The sequence below is a fragment of the Xenopus laevis genome, chromosome 6S (genome assembly GCF_017654675.1).
Source record: "Xenopus laevis strain J_2021 chromosome 6S, Xenopus_laevis_v10.1, whole genome shotgun sequence".
NCBI lineage: Eukaryota > Metazoa > Chordata > Amphibia > Anura > Pipidae > Xenopus > Xenopus laevis.
In genome coordinates, this window is record NC_054382.1 from 44,630,226 (window position 1) to 44,647,480 (window position 17,255).

General features: G+C 37.3%; 1 long non-coding RNA gene across 1 annotated transcript; it reads right to left on the reverse strand.

Annotated features, from left to right (window-relative positions):
* Window positions 1–13,840: 13,840 nt before the first annotated feature.
* Window positions 13,841–16,825, reverse strand: LOC121395041. Its single transcript, XR_005962204.1, has 2 exons — window positions 16,114–16,825; window positions 13,841–14,745 (listed from the first exon to the last, which is right to left on the reverse strand). It is a non-coding gene; the product is annotated as an uncharacterized LOC121395041 (long non-coding RNA).
* Window positions 16,826–17,255: the final 430 nt, after the last annotated feature.

Below are 17,255 nucleotides of genomic sequence, written 5' to 3' on the forward strand. Positions count from 1 at the left end.
GCATTTTTGGGCTGACCTTCACTTCACTTTGTGTACCTCCACTAAACCAGAAGTTGAACTTTTCAGTGCAGATACATGAGCTGGGAAGGGCATTAAATCATTAAGCCACCACAAATCTTTGCTACTGATCTACTATAAAGAGTGGCTTTACCCACTTGATTTATTTACCTCTGGGCAATAATATTTTTCATCAAGACAAAAACAAGAGGTCCTCTCTACTCCACTTGTTATAAATATTTTAAGGACATTAACTCATTTTGTGCATTAAACTACTATAAACAAGAGCAGAGAGATTGTTTGACCATACTGTATATTGCAATATATTTAAGCTGGCCAACTATGTCAAAGTCATCCCTGGTGTTGGCTAGTCCTACACTCACTTTCATCTGATTCATTAAAGGGGTAGTTTACCTTTAAGTTGACTTTTAGTTTGTTATAGAATAGCCATTTTTAAAGTAGAACTAAAATTTAACTAAAGCAGTAGGCTGGAAATGTTCTGCAACCACAGCCGTTTAGCAGTAAAGATCTGTGTCTCCAAAGATGCCCCTGGAGCTGATTCACTGCACATGCTCTGTGCTGCCGTCAGTTACTGAGCTTAGGGACTGACTCATATTATACAGTACACAGAATATAAATGTCACAATATAAGGCTAATTAGTAATTAATGCAGAAACGATACCGATTTTCCCCAGCCTGTCCGAGAATTATGCCCGGTGTTTGGAAAAGAGGTCGGCACCTCTCCAATATGCACATATAGAAGAAATTACCAAACACACCTGGCGAGTGTAGCAGGGCGAACCCCTGTGTGTTTAATTCACGTCAATGATGTAACGTTTCGGGGAGCGGACCCCTTCGTCAGACATTGTTGTCGTCTGACAAAGGGGTCAGCCTCCAGAAACATTACATCATTGACGTGAAATAAACACGCAGGGGTTTGGTATGTTTGGTAATTTCTTCTATATGTGCATAATTAGTAATTAATACATACAGGTATAATTACTACATGGCAGCACATAAACCAGTGCAACTAGCATCAGACTTTAAAAATCAGCCCTGTAGTACAGGCTTGATAATTTGCAACAAACCCTAAGCTTAGCTTCTCAACAGCTGCTCAGAGCCCACTGAGCATTTGAGTGTCGCAGACACATTTCAAGATGGTGACCCCCTGTGACAAGTTAAAAGTCCTGGATCATTGCTGCTATTGAGAAGCTGAAACTTTAGGCTGGTGCAATAAGTTCAGTATATAAAACATGGCATTTTTAGCCATATTAGTTTTTGGGGTTTAGTTCTCCTTTAAGCAACTGTTGAATTGGTCTTCACTATTTATTTATCGTGTTTTAATTATCTGCCTTCTTCTTCTGACTCTTCCAACTTTCCAATGGGGGTCACTATTCCCATCTAAAAATCAAATGCTCTGTAAGGCTATAAATGTGTCATTATTCTAGGAAAAGTCCACGCCCTGAAAATGTCTACCCTCCCACAGTTATATTTAATGCGCACATTTCCTGTAAACCCCCCAATGAATATCTTATCCAAGCTACAGTCAGAATGCCAGAAGTTTGTCTGGGGAGGTAAGCGTGCCAGGTTAAAAGCGAGGGGGCTTGGGAATCCCAAACTTCCGGGCCTAGTTTAAAGCATCCCAATTATTCCAGTTGGTAGAAAGATATATTCTAGATAGCTATCCACTTTGGACCGAACTGTGGGAAACACCTTCCTTAGCAATTTACTATGGACGGGTGCTTCTACACATGCCACTTACTCCCCCACGGTGAACCACTACCTACAGGTCTGGAAGAATATCCGGCACAAATATCTTCTTATCTCCCCTCATCGCCCAGTACTATCCCTGTTAAATAACCCAGAGTTCCCCCAAAGCTGCGACAAGGGAGCTCTTTTGTGGTGGCGACAGAACAACTTCCATACCTTACACTGACTCACACAAGAGAAGATTTATTACTAACCAAACCTTAATTGACAGGTACCATACAACCACCTCTGAAACCTTTAGATATGCCCAGATACACCAATATTTTTTGCCAATAATGGGAAATAAATCACATGATCTACCTACTCCCACGGTTTTCAAACGTTTATGCTTACATTCCCTTCCATACAAAGGAGCTGTTACTAGAATATAGAAATGGTACTCATCAGCACCTTCAACATGTTTCAGCGGTTGTGGTCAGCTAGGTTCCCACTTACATGTGTGGTGGTCCTGTCCTGAAGCAGATCGATTCTGGACTAGAGTCTTCACAATGATTACGAATGTCACATGGCTAGTATTAAAAATATTAATCTCCTTCAGAAGCATTACTCCATGGGAGAGTGGCAGGAGGTAACAAATATGTTAGGAAGTTAATAGGATGCATTTTTTCAGCAGCCAAACAGACCATAGCTAAGGCTTGGAAAACATATTCACTTGACCTCCAGCAAGTTAAAACCAGGCTTGAGATTTATCTGGTGATACATACCATTGTAGCCAAGGGAGAACTATAAAGGGTCCATGGATACCAAATTCATAAGATTCGGGATCCGTGGGTGGTAACATAGGAATGCAATACTAGGTACTGAAAGAGATGAATTGACCGACTTGATTTTATACTAGCCCATATATATGTATACGTATAACTTAATGAAGACTGCAAATACCCCCACGGATACAAATATTATTATGGTATTTTTTTAAGTTGGTTTATATTATTTCTCTTTTTTTTCTTTTTCTTCTCCTTTTCTTTCTTTCTTACAATTTGCTATATTGACAAAGTTACGCTACATTTTTTTTTAACCAACTAATACAGTTGAAAAAGAAGACAGAATTGCTGTAAATCTTTTACTTCTTTTCCTGTATTAAAAAAAGTGTCATTATTGCTAATTTTTATTACTCATCTTTCTATTCAGTCCCTCTCCTATTCATATTTCCCCATGTCAGAATTCTAAATTGAATATAAAAAGATCTGTTTGCTCTTTTGAAAAATGTATTTCAGTGCAGAATTCTACTGGAGCAGCACTATTAACGGATGCATTTTGAAAAAAAACATGTTTTCCCATGACAGTATCCCTTTAACTCAATGGTGAACAACCCCTTTAATAATTCTACTGCTTCATTATACATTTTACATAGGGACTACGATTCACCTTCAACTTGCTTGCTTTCAAGGTTAAAGCTCCCAAATGGTTGCCCTTTTATTGTCCACCACTTAGATCACCTGACTGTAGCTGGGAATGATGGGAGCTACAACATGGCCACTGCTCTTGTATAAACTATAGCAAAAAATTCAAAGTTGTGCTTGACACTACATTTTAAACCATTGGGCGGGGGTGCAATGAGGCTGCGACCACAAAATTCAAAGACAAGCAGTCCTCTGCACTCAACCCATTATCAATATATTGAGGTACTAAAAAATGCCCTCCTCTTTGTCCATATATTGCAATATTTCCAAGCTGTCAATCTATACCTTTAACATAGTAACAATCAGGTTTGGACTGGGCCGGCAGGACACCACGAAAAAACCCGGTGGGCCCTGGCTGCCAAAAGGACCAGTCCAACACTGGTAGCAGTATACTGTTTTACTTGAAACTTGTGCTGCTATACCCTGTTCACTATAAATGGCATTAATAAATTCTTTACCAGAAACACATATGCACAAGGCAAAAATTTCTACCTCAACATTTGTAATTAACATAAAAGAAGTAACAGATTGTAAGCTGACATGGTCATAGAGGCTGGGTTGCGGCTAGGGCATGACCTTGCATGTGAAGGGCATTTTTTTAAAGGTAAATTGTATTGATTTTAACAAACACAAACAGTCAAATACAATACAGTGTCTGGGTAGTATGGGGCCCCGTGATTACTAATGGCAGCACAAAACAAAATGGAAACTGCCTGCCAATGGTAGAGACAAGATGGTTTCCATTCATTTAAATGACAGAAGACACAGAAGAGGTATTGGAATTTCTCCACCAGCAGTGACATTTACCTTAGGACTACCAACATTTCCAAATGAAAAGTGCCCTAAGTGAGGTAAGTGGTACAAATACACTGGCTTAAATCTTTTTTTGCAAAGGTCTGTCTGGCATCAGTCATGGCCCTTTTACAGAATAGCAGCTAGGGGTGACTGGCAGAAAGGAGAATTTTGGCTTTGACCATTGGTTTTCTACTGGTTGGCATTAGCAGTCAAGTTGCACAAGTGCTTTCAGCCTTTGATTTCATTATCCAGCATGGACAGTTTGGTTTATGGACAACAGCAAACCATGGTTTAAATGACAAATAAGAGATATTGGGAGCATTACTTACACTCTTCATGTTCTTGCTGTTCAAATAATCCTTTATTTTAGCCAGTTTTACCATTCCCTTTGTCAGCCTGCATTAATCCTTTGTATCAAAAGTTTGGCAAGTGCTGACCAATTGCAATTATTTAATGTATGTTTTACAAACAAAAAATCAATAAAAAAACTTTTACCTTTACAAAAAAAGTCTTTGGGGGGGGGGACCTCATCAACGAGCCAATGTGGTCATTGCCAAATAGATTTCTGCCTAATTTGTAGCCATATATCAGTTGGGCAGGGTCATCATCAGGCCCCATATACTGTATAGGCCAATAAGCTGGCCAGCGCTGTGAAATATGTTTTGGGCTATATAAATACATGTTAATAATAAAAAATAATAATTACATGGTCCATGTATGGTCACATTAAGACAAAATGCAATTTGTTTATACAATATATTATTGCAATACTCAGTATAGAGTAGAAAAGGCCCAAATGCACATTTTTAAAATTATCTGAAAACTGTACTGTGAATACTGTACTCAACCAAATCAAATAATATACCAAACCCCCCCCCCCCTTGAGATTCCAAATAAACAAAAAAGTTAATCTTCATTTTTCCAGGCACTCAGGCGATTCAGACAAATCCTGCAAAAAAAAAGATTGGTTACCTGGGGCCTGTTAGGACCAAAATGTAACCCCTGTGCTACTTGCCATAACAGGAATGAGTACAGATTGGAGCCAACAGATATGAAGCACAGTAGGGTACCCTGATATTTGGAAGGACACTTTTAGCAAAAACAAAGATTTGCCCAGCATGCTTAAAATGTATTAGTAGTGGGTGTGTCTTACATCTATTCAGTCAAACTTAAAAGGTTTTTTCAGTGCAGTTATTTTCAGATTGTTCACCAGAAATAAAAACTCTTTCAATTGTTGTTCATGTTTTATTTTTGACCAATTAAGTAAAAAAGAAAACAGGAGATAGGTGGTACACTAATCTATTAGTATAATAGAAGAATACCATTTAATGGTGCAATAATCCGTACAGTATATGAGAAGGCCATGATGAAGCAGCCAAGTGAAAACGGACAACCAGTCTGAGTGATATATGGAGGCTGAGTATAGAGTGAGTTTACTGTATATGCCTGGAAAGGACTGTGAGGGACAATGGATTAAATGCCCATAGTCTGAATAAATTGTACAAGCAAGTAACCAAATACTCTCGTGGCTCATGGCTTATAGTAGGCTTGATGGGACACATTGAGACACAAATGCAGTAAGCACTGTAGGTGAAATATTGCTAGTTTACCTGCATTATAAGCATACATGGTTAGAACAGACTTTGGAAGCAACTGGAACCTGTTTTTCATTTACCCACATGGAGCTTTCAAGCTACAGTGGAGATGTTGGGTGCACTCTGACATAATATTAGAGCTTCATATGACGTGAGAGTGCAACCTGTACGTGGTAGTCATTTTGTGGAAGGCACGTTTGAGACACAGTATATTGTACTTGCTGGTTCTAGATTTGGAGAATGTTTGAAATTTAAACCTCCCCACTCACAAGTCATTTATTGTATATACACCAAGTTATAAGCATATATGGAGATATGTTATTACTTGACTTGATAAAAGGTATGATTTGTATCGGTGATATATTCATCTGGATTGTTTTGGAGATTAAGTGCTATATTCATGCAAGTGGAATAACTGACACTTTGGAAATCACACTCATTGGGCCAATATGAGCACCAGCCTGAAGTAATGAATAACTATCTGCATTTGGTCTGAGGAGGGAGGGACATTTGCTATAATCATTGTACTGTATGCTTTAAAAGTTTTTGGTCTCCAATTTTTTCTAGTCTGACTTTTAAAGGGGAAAATACATAGTGCAAAACAACTAGATTTTTTCGGGGTTTATTAAGGTCAGATGAAAAATTTGGGAAATTGTATTAATAAATGGGGGGGGAGTCCCTGCAAATTTGGTTTTGAGAAAAAAGGGGGAGTTTGATAAATAACCCCACAAGTGTGTTTACTATTTTGACCTCATGAGTGGGACACCTCTCAGAAGTCAGTTGTAAGTGTTGGAATTTGTATATTTAATTGGTGGGAGATACTTGTACAGATTATTGCACAATTATATGACATTTTCTCTTTTTTTCCAATAGATTAGCGTGCCTTCTATCTCCTTTTCTCTTTTTTGTTTAATTCTGCATTAAGAGCATCCTCTCTGGACTGAGGAGACTGAAATTGCTACATTCTCTTTATTTTTGATAGTTTTTCAAAAATGGAAGTGTAAATGTTCCAATTTCTGGAGCTACAGTCTGGCAGCTCAGTATTCCATGTGCAGATTCTGAACTGTTCCAATTTGCTCCATTAGTTGATACATTTCGCAGCAGTATTTTTGGAATATTAGCAACTATTGTATCAATTCTAACAGCTGCCTTTAACAAAAGTCAAGGATTCAGCTCTGCAGGGCTAAACATAAGAAATGTATCTAGTTTAGATGTATAAGTTTAGAACAGTTACAGAAGCGGCGACCCCCCTCCCCAAAAAGACACAAGAAGCTGATGAAAGAGGCTTTAACTTTCAATATTAAAAAAAATTAACTGTATGTAATTGAATAAGGTATTTTCTCTGGTAAAATTCTGAAAACAACTGAACTGAAAAAGTATTGAAAAGTAGAACAACCCCTTTAACTACATAAACTGCCAAAGTCACATATAGAAATAGAATAAATGATACAATTAATGATGCTACAGAACTGCAGACTTTATAGAATACTTGATGTCTCACTATGCCACTCATTGGCAGCATTCTTTGTATTTGATAGCTTGATAGAGGGCCAAGGAAGCGCCGAAACTTAACTGCAAAGCCAAGAAAATAATGTAATAAAGGCACTATTAATTTTAAGATATTGAGTAGTGCTGCTCCTTATTTAATGCTACATATACCAGAGAAAGTGGTTACTGGGGAAACCTGCACTACGACTGAATTTGGAAGCTCATTATGCTGACTACTTGCTGCTGAAGCATCCTCTGTACTAACATCAGAATTGACTAGATTAATAATACCGCTAGAGGAAAATTTAATACAACAAATAAATATTACACAAGCATGTTTTAAAATAATTATTTTATTTATGGACAAAAATAAGGCATTCTTAATTACAGATAACATTTGTAGTTTCCTTTCATGTGTTTGTTGCATATGTTGCGTAAAATTGAAACGTTTTGCAGAAACTTTGCTGTGGGTGTCAGCTCCTCCTAGTTATCGAACTGTAAGATTACGTAGGAGGTCCAAAGGCTCGTCCTTTCCAAGAGCAGCCATGAATCAGGAGAAGTCTGGAGATTCACAGAAGTCTGGAGATTCACAGAAGTCTGGAGATTCGCACCCAGGGCCTGTTTGTGAGCAGAGAACAGTTGGAGAACAGATTTAACATTTAAATGCATTACTTGCTATTAATTTTACCCAAGGAATGTTTTACACTAACAAATATACATACGATTTCTATTCCCCTTCCCTCTCTAATGTTCAGTCTGCTTGTGTACTTCACTATGGAACATTTGTATGCGAGGTCCAGTGTACTTACAAATTATACATGCATTCATTCATATATCAACTACACGTATATTTTTTTCAGGTAATATATATATGTAAAGGGAAAGTTGTGCTCACCACTAATTTTTAAAACCATTAGGCGGGGTGCAATGAGGCTGTGGCCACAAAATACAAATAGACAAATACAAGAGTCCTCTGCACTCAACCCATTATCAATATATTTAAGTCAGAGACATTTTGTGCATACTGCTACTGAAAAATGCCTTACCCTTTAAACAAAACAGGGATTGTTTGTCCATATATTGCAATATATTTAAGCTGGCCAATTACGTCAAAGTCATCCCATATCTGGCCAGTCCTATGCTCAATTTTCATCTGATTCATTAAGAATTCTATTGCTTTATTATACAGTTTACAGAGGGACTAAGTTTTACCTGCAACTTACTCGCTGCTTTCAAAGTAAAACTCCCATACTTGGCTGCCCTTTTATTAGACACCAGTGGGATCACCTGACTATAGCTGGGAAGGGTGGGAGCTACAACATGGAGCTGGTCACTGCTCCTGTATAAACTATTACAAACAAGGGAAAGTTGTGCTCACCACTAATTTTTAAAACCATTAGGTGGGGGTGCAATGATGCTATGACCACAAAATACATATAGAAAAATACAAGAGTCCTCTGCACTCAACCCATTATCAATATATTTAAGAGAGAGACATTTTGTGCATACTGCTACTGAAAAATGCCTTACCTTTTAATCAAAAAGTCCTATGCTCGATTATCATCTCATTCATTAAGAATTATATTGCTACATTATACATTTTACAAAGGGACTAAGTTTTACTTAGTGGCTGCCCAGGCTGCCCAGTGGAGGAACTACCGGGGGAGCAGCGGGGAGCGAGCGGGCCAGGGCCCGCACCCCATCTAGTTATGTTACTGCCTAGCGCAACACTATTGCAAACCACAAGTGAACAAAATTGTCAGCGGGTCCTTTCACTTTGCTCCAGAACCATCTTAGAGTATAGGAAAGGGCCGTGGGGCACCCTGTATGCACAGCAAATGCACACCGCATCAATTTCAGATGACCACCGCAACAACATAAAGCACTATAAACCTCAATAAAACACCCAATGCATGTAAATTCATTCTTAGCGACTATAAGTCTATAACGTTCTTAAGCAATATTCTGAAAAACTACATGAAAACATAGCAAGGGAAATCTGAATCTAGTAATTGCAAACACATAAAACAGCAATTTCTAAAACAATAAAGGAAACACAATAATGAAAATCTAGAAATTTTTTGGCTTTCTGAAAAACTATGGGATTGTAGACCTAGTGCAACACTATTGCAAGACACAAGTGAACAAAATTGTCAGCGGGTTCCTTCACCTTGCTCCAAAATGATCCTAGAGCAAAGTAAAAGGGCCGTGGGGCAACCTGTGTGCAAAGCAAATGCCTATGGCACACATGTCGCCCCCGCCAACGCCACCTCTCTCCGCCCCAGTATGTTCACTACCTGCAATACTGTCTACTGCACCCAATTCCACACCGCATCAATTTCAGATGACCACCGCAACAACATAAAAGCACTATATAAACCTCAATAAAACACCCGATGCATGTAAATTCATTCTTAGCGACTATAACTCTATAACGTTCTTAAGCAATATTCTGAAAAACGACATGAAAACATAGCAGGGCAAATAAGAATCTAGTAATTGCAAACACATAAAACAACAATTTCTAAAACAATAAAGGAAACGCAATAATGAAAATCTAGAACATTTGTGGCCTTCTGAAAAACTGTGCGACTGTAGACCTAGTGCAACACTATTGCAAGACACAAGTGAACAAAATTGTCAGCGGGTCCCTTCACCTTGCTCCAAAATGATCCTAGAGCAAAGTAAAAGGGCCGTGGGGCAACCTGTGTGCAAAGCAAATGCCTAAGGCACACACGTCGCCCCCGCCAACGCCACCTCTCTCCGCCCCAGTATGTTCACTACCTGCAATACTGTCTACTGCACCCAATTCCACACCGCATCAATTTCAGATGACCACCGCAACAACATAAAGCACTATAAACCTCAATAAAACACCCAATGCATGTAAATTCATTCTTAGCGACTATAACTCTATAACGTTCTTAAGAAATATTCTGAAAAACGACATGAAAACATAGCAAGGCAAATAAGAATCTAGTAATTGCAAACACATAAAACAACAATTTCTAAAACAATAAAGGAAACACAATAATGAAAAGCTAGAAAATTTTTGGCCTTCTGAAAAACTGTGCGAATGTAGACCTAGTGCAACACTATTGCAAGACACAAGTGAACAAAATTGTCAGCGGGTCCCTTCACCTTGCTCCAAAATGATCCTAGAGTAAAGTAAAAGGGCCTTGGGGCAACCTGTGTGCATAGCAAATGCCTATGGCACACACGTCGCCCCCGCCAACGCCACCTCTCTCCGCCCCAGTATGTTCACTACCTGGGGGTTCATTATGTTGTATATACACATATTGCACCTTTTATCTAGGGATCTTTCTGTTATTTGGATCAACATACCTTAAGTCTTCTAAAAATCATTTAAATAAACCCAATAGGATTGTTTTGCCAAAAATATGGTTTCATGTAGGTTAGTTACCATCAAGTACAAGTGCCTGTTTTATTATTATAGAGAGAAAGGACATCGACTTTTTAAAATAATTCATCATTTAATTAAAATGGGGTCTATTGAAGATGGCCTTCTTGTAATTCTGAGCTTTCTGCATAATGGGTTCCTGGATAATGGATCCTATACCTGTACCGAGATGGTACCTATACCTGGATGTGGGATCGTTAGCAGGCTCTTTCATATTATATATTTTATTTCTTCAGTGGCAAAAAATCTATTTTTTATTAGGCACTAGTAAATATGAGCAAGTACTTATTATGTATGGATTTTAATGCACTTGTGGACGACTTTGTGCCTAATGTTAACAGTAAATGAAACTTATTGGAAGCAAAAACAGCCTATTGGGTTTATTTAATGTTTACTTGATTTTCTAGTTAAGGTATGAAGATCCATTTATGGAAAGATCCCTTATCTGGAGTACCACAGGCCCTGAGCATTTTGGATAACAGGTCCCATACCTGTATTTAGTGATTCATCTGCCAGTAGAAAAAAATACTGCAATTTTTATAGTTCGCACATATATATAGATCTTCCATACCCTTTTCAACTTGTTTTTTTTTATCAACAGTTGCTCTTCTCTGGAAGAAGCACTTTTGAGCACTGGAGACCAAAACTGCTCAAGATGGGGCTTTGCAAGGATTACCTTCTCAGTTGTAATTTTATACCCCTTTTCATTAAGGACAATTTATTACTGGCTCTTCCTGTTGCCACTGGCTCCTCATTTGTATACACCTAGAAAAATAAATCAATATGGACATTTCCTATATATCAAAGTCTCCTGTAAGCATTATATTTAAAAAAAATTATACCAAACTTTCTGTCCCTCTTCTTTCTGCCTACCCATAGTCAAGACTGTCGACCATCGAATATACCTAAATTCGACTTCGACTTGAAGTAAAAAAGTTTTACTTCGAAAATCGAAGCCTGTCTCTTTAAAAAAGTTTCGGTTCGCCACCTTAAACCTGCTGAATTGCTATGTTAGCCTATGGGGACCTCATAGAACCTATAGGCAACATTTGGCTAAGTTTTTAGAAGGCGAAGTAAAATCGTTCGATCGATCAATTAAATCATTCAAATCGTTTGATCCAAAGGATTTCATTGTGAGACCGAGCAATTTTACTTCAACCAAATATGGCCAAATTAGATAAAAAAAACCTTTGACTTCGACTATCGAAGTAATGCCATTTGATGGTCGAATTTCTACGTTTTTTACACTTCGAAATTCAACCCTTGATATATCTGCCCCTAAAAGTACATATTATTATTATTAATAATAATAACCTGGAAACCCTAGACCCAATTATACATTGCATACATGCTTGGGATAAACCAAACGACAAAAACGTCCTAATCCTTCCAATCCTAAAGATTTTTAATCCTCCATGATCCTGTGTGATTGAGCAGCACTTTTTGATTGATGGAATGGCTTTTGCAACAAAGTTGTTATTAAATAATTAGGTCCATAATCAAATTGGTTCAAATATCAGTTTCATCATACGTAAAGTTAATTTAAAGTAAACATCCCCTTTAATAATTTAACCTTGATAAAAATGAATTCAGACTTTGTGACCAACATCCTTAATAAATGTATCACTAGAACTGTTGGTAACACTTTGCTCCCAAAATGTCCTGGGGTTTTCTGTCTTTATTACCACCACTCCCCACTATATTGGCTCACAGTATGTTAGGTTGCTAAGCAATGTGTCCTACCTCCCTACACCTTTGCAGAACTATTATAATATTCCCTCTTTTTAACTGTTAGAAATACTATTATTGATTTTCATCCACCCCAGTCAGGTATTCATGGTAGGAAATGTTCCTACTTGGCTGTGTGTGTGGAAAATATTTTTTGTATGTACTTTTTTAAAGGAACAGTTTAGTGTAAAAATAAAAACTGGGTAAATACTGTAGATAGGCTGTACAAAATAAAAAAAAATTCTATTATAGTTAGTTAGCCAAAAATGTAATCTATAAAAGCTGAGTTAGTCAGTGACTTGAACACTTCACTGAGTTTACAATTGATCCTCAGCATGTGGCTCAGATTCAAAAGCAAACAGTTATGTTCCATGTGGCTTCCTCTTAAAGTCACTGATTGGTTACTGCCTGGTAACCAATCAATGGAAAGCAAGAGAGCTGTAAAGCAGAAAGTTAGACATCTAGTGACTCCAGCCTTTATACATTAGCAGCCTGCTTCAGCTCCAGGGTCGGTTAACCCACAGCAGCACTCAATGCCTAGTCCAGTGCTGACTGTACAATCAAAATCTGCTGCTTGTCCTGTGCCGTAAATAGAGGGGCCTTTGCTGTGTCCTGTGCCCCACCGGGGGGCTCTGCTAGGTTCTCCCTCTAAGGTGCTTTTTTTCTATCATTCAACTCAAATCGTAGGCACCCTTGAGAGTAGCTCTGTCCGTGCTGCCAGTAACCCTGGCACCCATGAGGGTGGTTCTGTCAAGGCTGCCAGTAACCCGGAAACCCACAGGGGCGGCTCTGCTTGCAGCACGGTCTGGACCCTAGGGACCCACGAGGTACAGGCCCTTGAAAGCAGTATGCTCTACTTAAAAGTTATAATGTTTTTAGGCACCTGGAAGTTGCCTTTTGAGGAGGTGGATAATGTCAGTCTCTTTTGGGGTTTGATTCTGGGACCTCATGGGTATGGGCTGCGTGCCAAAATCACCAGGCCTGGAGAGCAGTCGGCAAGTTCTCATTTGCTCTTCTGCTGGGTCTCAGGTTTAGCTACAGTATATCAACCAAGCATCCTTATTGGTGGATTGGGGGACAGCAAATCAGGGCTCTCCTTGCCCTATATAAGGCAAGCCCTTCTCACTGATCTGAAGCTCCCATCCAGTCCTGTTATCTCTATCAATGTGGTCCATGAGCAGCATGCTGTCCCCTCAAAATTTGTCTTCATGGCCTGCCCAAAGATCTTGGACTACACCTGAATCATGGAAAGAATGATTAGGGGAAATATATTTTATATATTTTCAATGTTACTTATTATCAATGTTCCCTCTAAGGTGAGCACTTATGCGAGTGCACGCAAATTTTGAAGCCAGCAAACACAACAAATTGTGGTGCGCACAAAGAATTTTGTGTGAAAACACAAGATTTTGTATTAATTCTGACCTGAGCACACAAAAACTGTGCACACAAGAATTTTTTTCACACATAGACGAGTAGGAATTACAGGGACTATTGCCTTGTTATGAAAACGTGTGATTGTTTTGTAAATACAGCTTTCTTTCTTTTTTTTAATTAAACTTTGCTTTAGGATTTGACAAAAGTCTTTAACTAGTAAGAAACGACATTTAATGAGCTCAGACTTAAATCACAATGCTAAGTAACACATTATAAATGTAGTTTTATTTGAAAATTACAATCAACAAATTTAAGTATACAATGCTTAAAGTCGTAGTTAAAAAGTAAAAAGGAAAAGTATTATATCAGGACACCTTTCTTTTTTTTCTTCTTTAATTGTTTATGATTCTGGCAGCTAGGGTTTAATTACCCCAGGTAGTAATTTGCTAGTCAGAATGAAGGAGTGGAACCCATCAAATAAACAGTATTTTAAGCTAAAATTTCAAAAACTGATTTTTTTTTTTTAAATAGCATTCCGTATAAAAATTAAAACACAACTAAAAGTTAATTTAAAAGTGAACTCCACATTTTGGAGACATGGAACTTTTTCGTATTATTCTAATGTAATTGCAGAAGATGAACAACTTTACTTTGTACAAGTGCCAAAAAAGAGGGTTAAAGCAAATGCAAAATACTATTCATACCATGGAGTAAAACAAGCACTTCAAAATTAATGATAGCTATCTTTTATTTTTTGTGCAGCTCACAAATAACTCTTAAGACCTTGGACTTTTCAACTTAATCACAGCTTTAGGAATTTAAAATCGGACACTAATTAGGTTATCTGTTCAATAAATGTCTTATATAATTATATATTTACTTGCCACCTGTCTGGATTTGATCCGGATAGCCTGGTTTTCGGGGAGGGCTATCTGGGTCAAAATTGCCTGCCCCATTTTTCCTAATTTTGAAAAACGGCCAGGATTCCCTATGATTTGACATGTTGATTGGCCAATTGCCAACCGTCACGTCATAGCTGTGCCCACCGACCCGCCCATGGGCCATCACTGTCCCGCCCACAACATTGTCATTCCGCTTGGTGACGTTATTGGCCATCCCCTGCCTGGAGCTCCAAGTGGGAAAAGGTGGCAACCCTAACTCCTGCATTCCCCTGTGGAGGGAAACATAAAAAAAATCCATTACAAGGAAACACAGAAAGAAAGGAGCCTTACAATTTTCTCTGCCATTGCATCTTTGTACACATATTTTCACTAAAAAAAATTGAAGAGGAATTTAACCAGGTTCAGGCTGATGATTGGCAGGCTACCATTAAAAAGATAGAGCAGCCACTTCTAAATCGGATTATTTATGTAATTTCTTCTATGCCAATATTCCATATATGTAATTTCTTTATGGAGTAAATTCTCTAGCAACGTTTCAAATTGCTTGGGGAATATTCACCAGAGAATTTATGGCAAAACATTTCGCTCCCAACAGTGTACTTAATATTTTTTGTAAATACTGTGTGACATGCAATTGTGAAAATATTCCTGGGAAAATGAAATGAACTTTGGTGGAGGAGAATATACACCTATAAGTTAATAATATGACAAATATACCAGAGAAAAAAGGAAAGACATATATGTCGGGCTATTAATGATAGATAATTACAGTCACATAAACAGTAACCGAAATATAAAAATCAAAATTAAAATTTCCTGAAAAATTGTAATAGGAGGAAATCTATTAATTGCAATAAGTTGTGCAACATCTACATGGCATACATTTACTTTCAGCAAGACTTAGTTATAATACACAGGCTATTTTATAAACAAAGCGGATATAAAAATGATCTAATTTGTCTAGTCTCTTCAATGGATAATCACAAGAATAGCCCACATTATATTTGACTATAACAACAACACCATTGGAAAACAAAGGAAGGAATACGAAAATTGGGCCTGATCTGTTAACGAAAACTTTCCTTATTAAGTTACACGCTTGGACATCGGAACACATATATTAATAATATCTTGGGAAAGGTATGGACCCACAATAAACACATGTGTCAATGGTTTGCAACTCCATTGAAGTTATTGTCTATTAGAGTCTGACTATATGATATACAGGTATATATATATATATATATATATATATATATATATATATATATATATATATATATATAGTATTTGGATGAGTGGCACACCGCTTCTCAACTTCACCCAGTTGCACGGTTAAAGTATCACATATGCACTCTCAAATGAACCAGCAACACAGGGATATTTTTCAAAAGTAGAAAGTGTATTTAGTGAAGCATGTTCCAGCTTTACTAAATACACTTTCTACTTTTGAAAAATATCCCTGTGTTGCTGGTTCATTTGAGAGTGTATATATATATATATATATATATATATATATATATATACATATATATATATATATATATATATATATATATATATATATATATATAGAATCAACAAAAATCCAAGCGTATAGCTCAATGTGCTTTAATATAATTGAAATTTATAATTACCAATTATAGGATTCTGTTGGCGTACGATGTTATCCCAATTGTCCTTTCTATCCTTGCAGTTGTCTGATTTGGCAGAGTGCTTAGCAATAGCTTTAGGTATGAGATTGCGTGTGTGGGATCTGAATCCTGTCTTCTAAAATTTTTGAAAGTTCTTCCCCAATTGTCTTCCAGTTCTTAGTTCCTCTCCTGTTCTTAGTTCCTTTCTCTAGTTCTTTTCCTCCATCTACTTTTTTCCTTTTTCTCTTTTTTCTTATTCCCGTGTTTCCCATTATATCCTGTTCTTATCTATCATCCAGTCCCTAAAGGATTAGCTACTACCCAATCGGAAATGATGGGGCAGTCACTGGGTAAAATATTACTCAGTGAATCTCCATAAATCAATATATACATTGTCCATTTTTTTTCTTAATGATATGTAACATTTTCCAGCAGGGGGCACTATTGTCTTACATATATTTTATTCAAAATCTCCCCAAATAAACTTTGACCTGCCGGCTTTTCAACAGACAATATGTTTACATTTCATTTTGAGTAGACAATGGTCAGTAATCTCTTAATACCTTCCAATATTTGGGAATACACAGCTGGATAAAGTCAGTTATTCTGGCAAACAGTTGGTCATCTGGGTCAATATAGTTGTGTCTCTGTATGTCTGGCTAGCACAGGAGAGCTTAATAATTACCCTTTTAACAAACATATAGCTTTGTCTGTCTTCTGTAAGAACAGACCTTTTAAAGCTCTATAGATATATATCTTTGATCAATATGGGATAATTCCATTTTAATTCTACTATCTATACATATTTGGATATGATATTCTATTCCTAACGTTACCTTACATGTGGCATATCCTACGAATAATGATATATATATATGAATGAAAACTCATATAAATTTCTTAGGTCCCTCCAGTTTTGAGCTTATTCCTAACTTCAGGTCATTTCTACTCTTTGGACTTAGTAAACAGAGATACTTGGAATCATTCAGACAGAAACACTTGGACAAATATTGGTTCTATTCTAAGGTTGTGTCAATACCTGTCTCAGCATTCTGTCACTAGCTAAAAATAAAGAACCTCTCTGAATTTCTTCCTAAATTCATATTTTTCAATATTAAATTGTATAAAAACGGGAATAAAATACT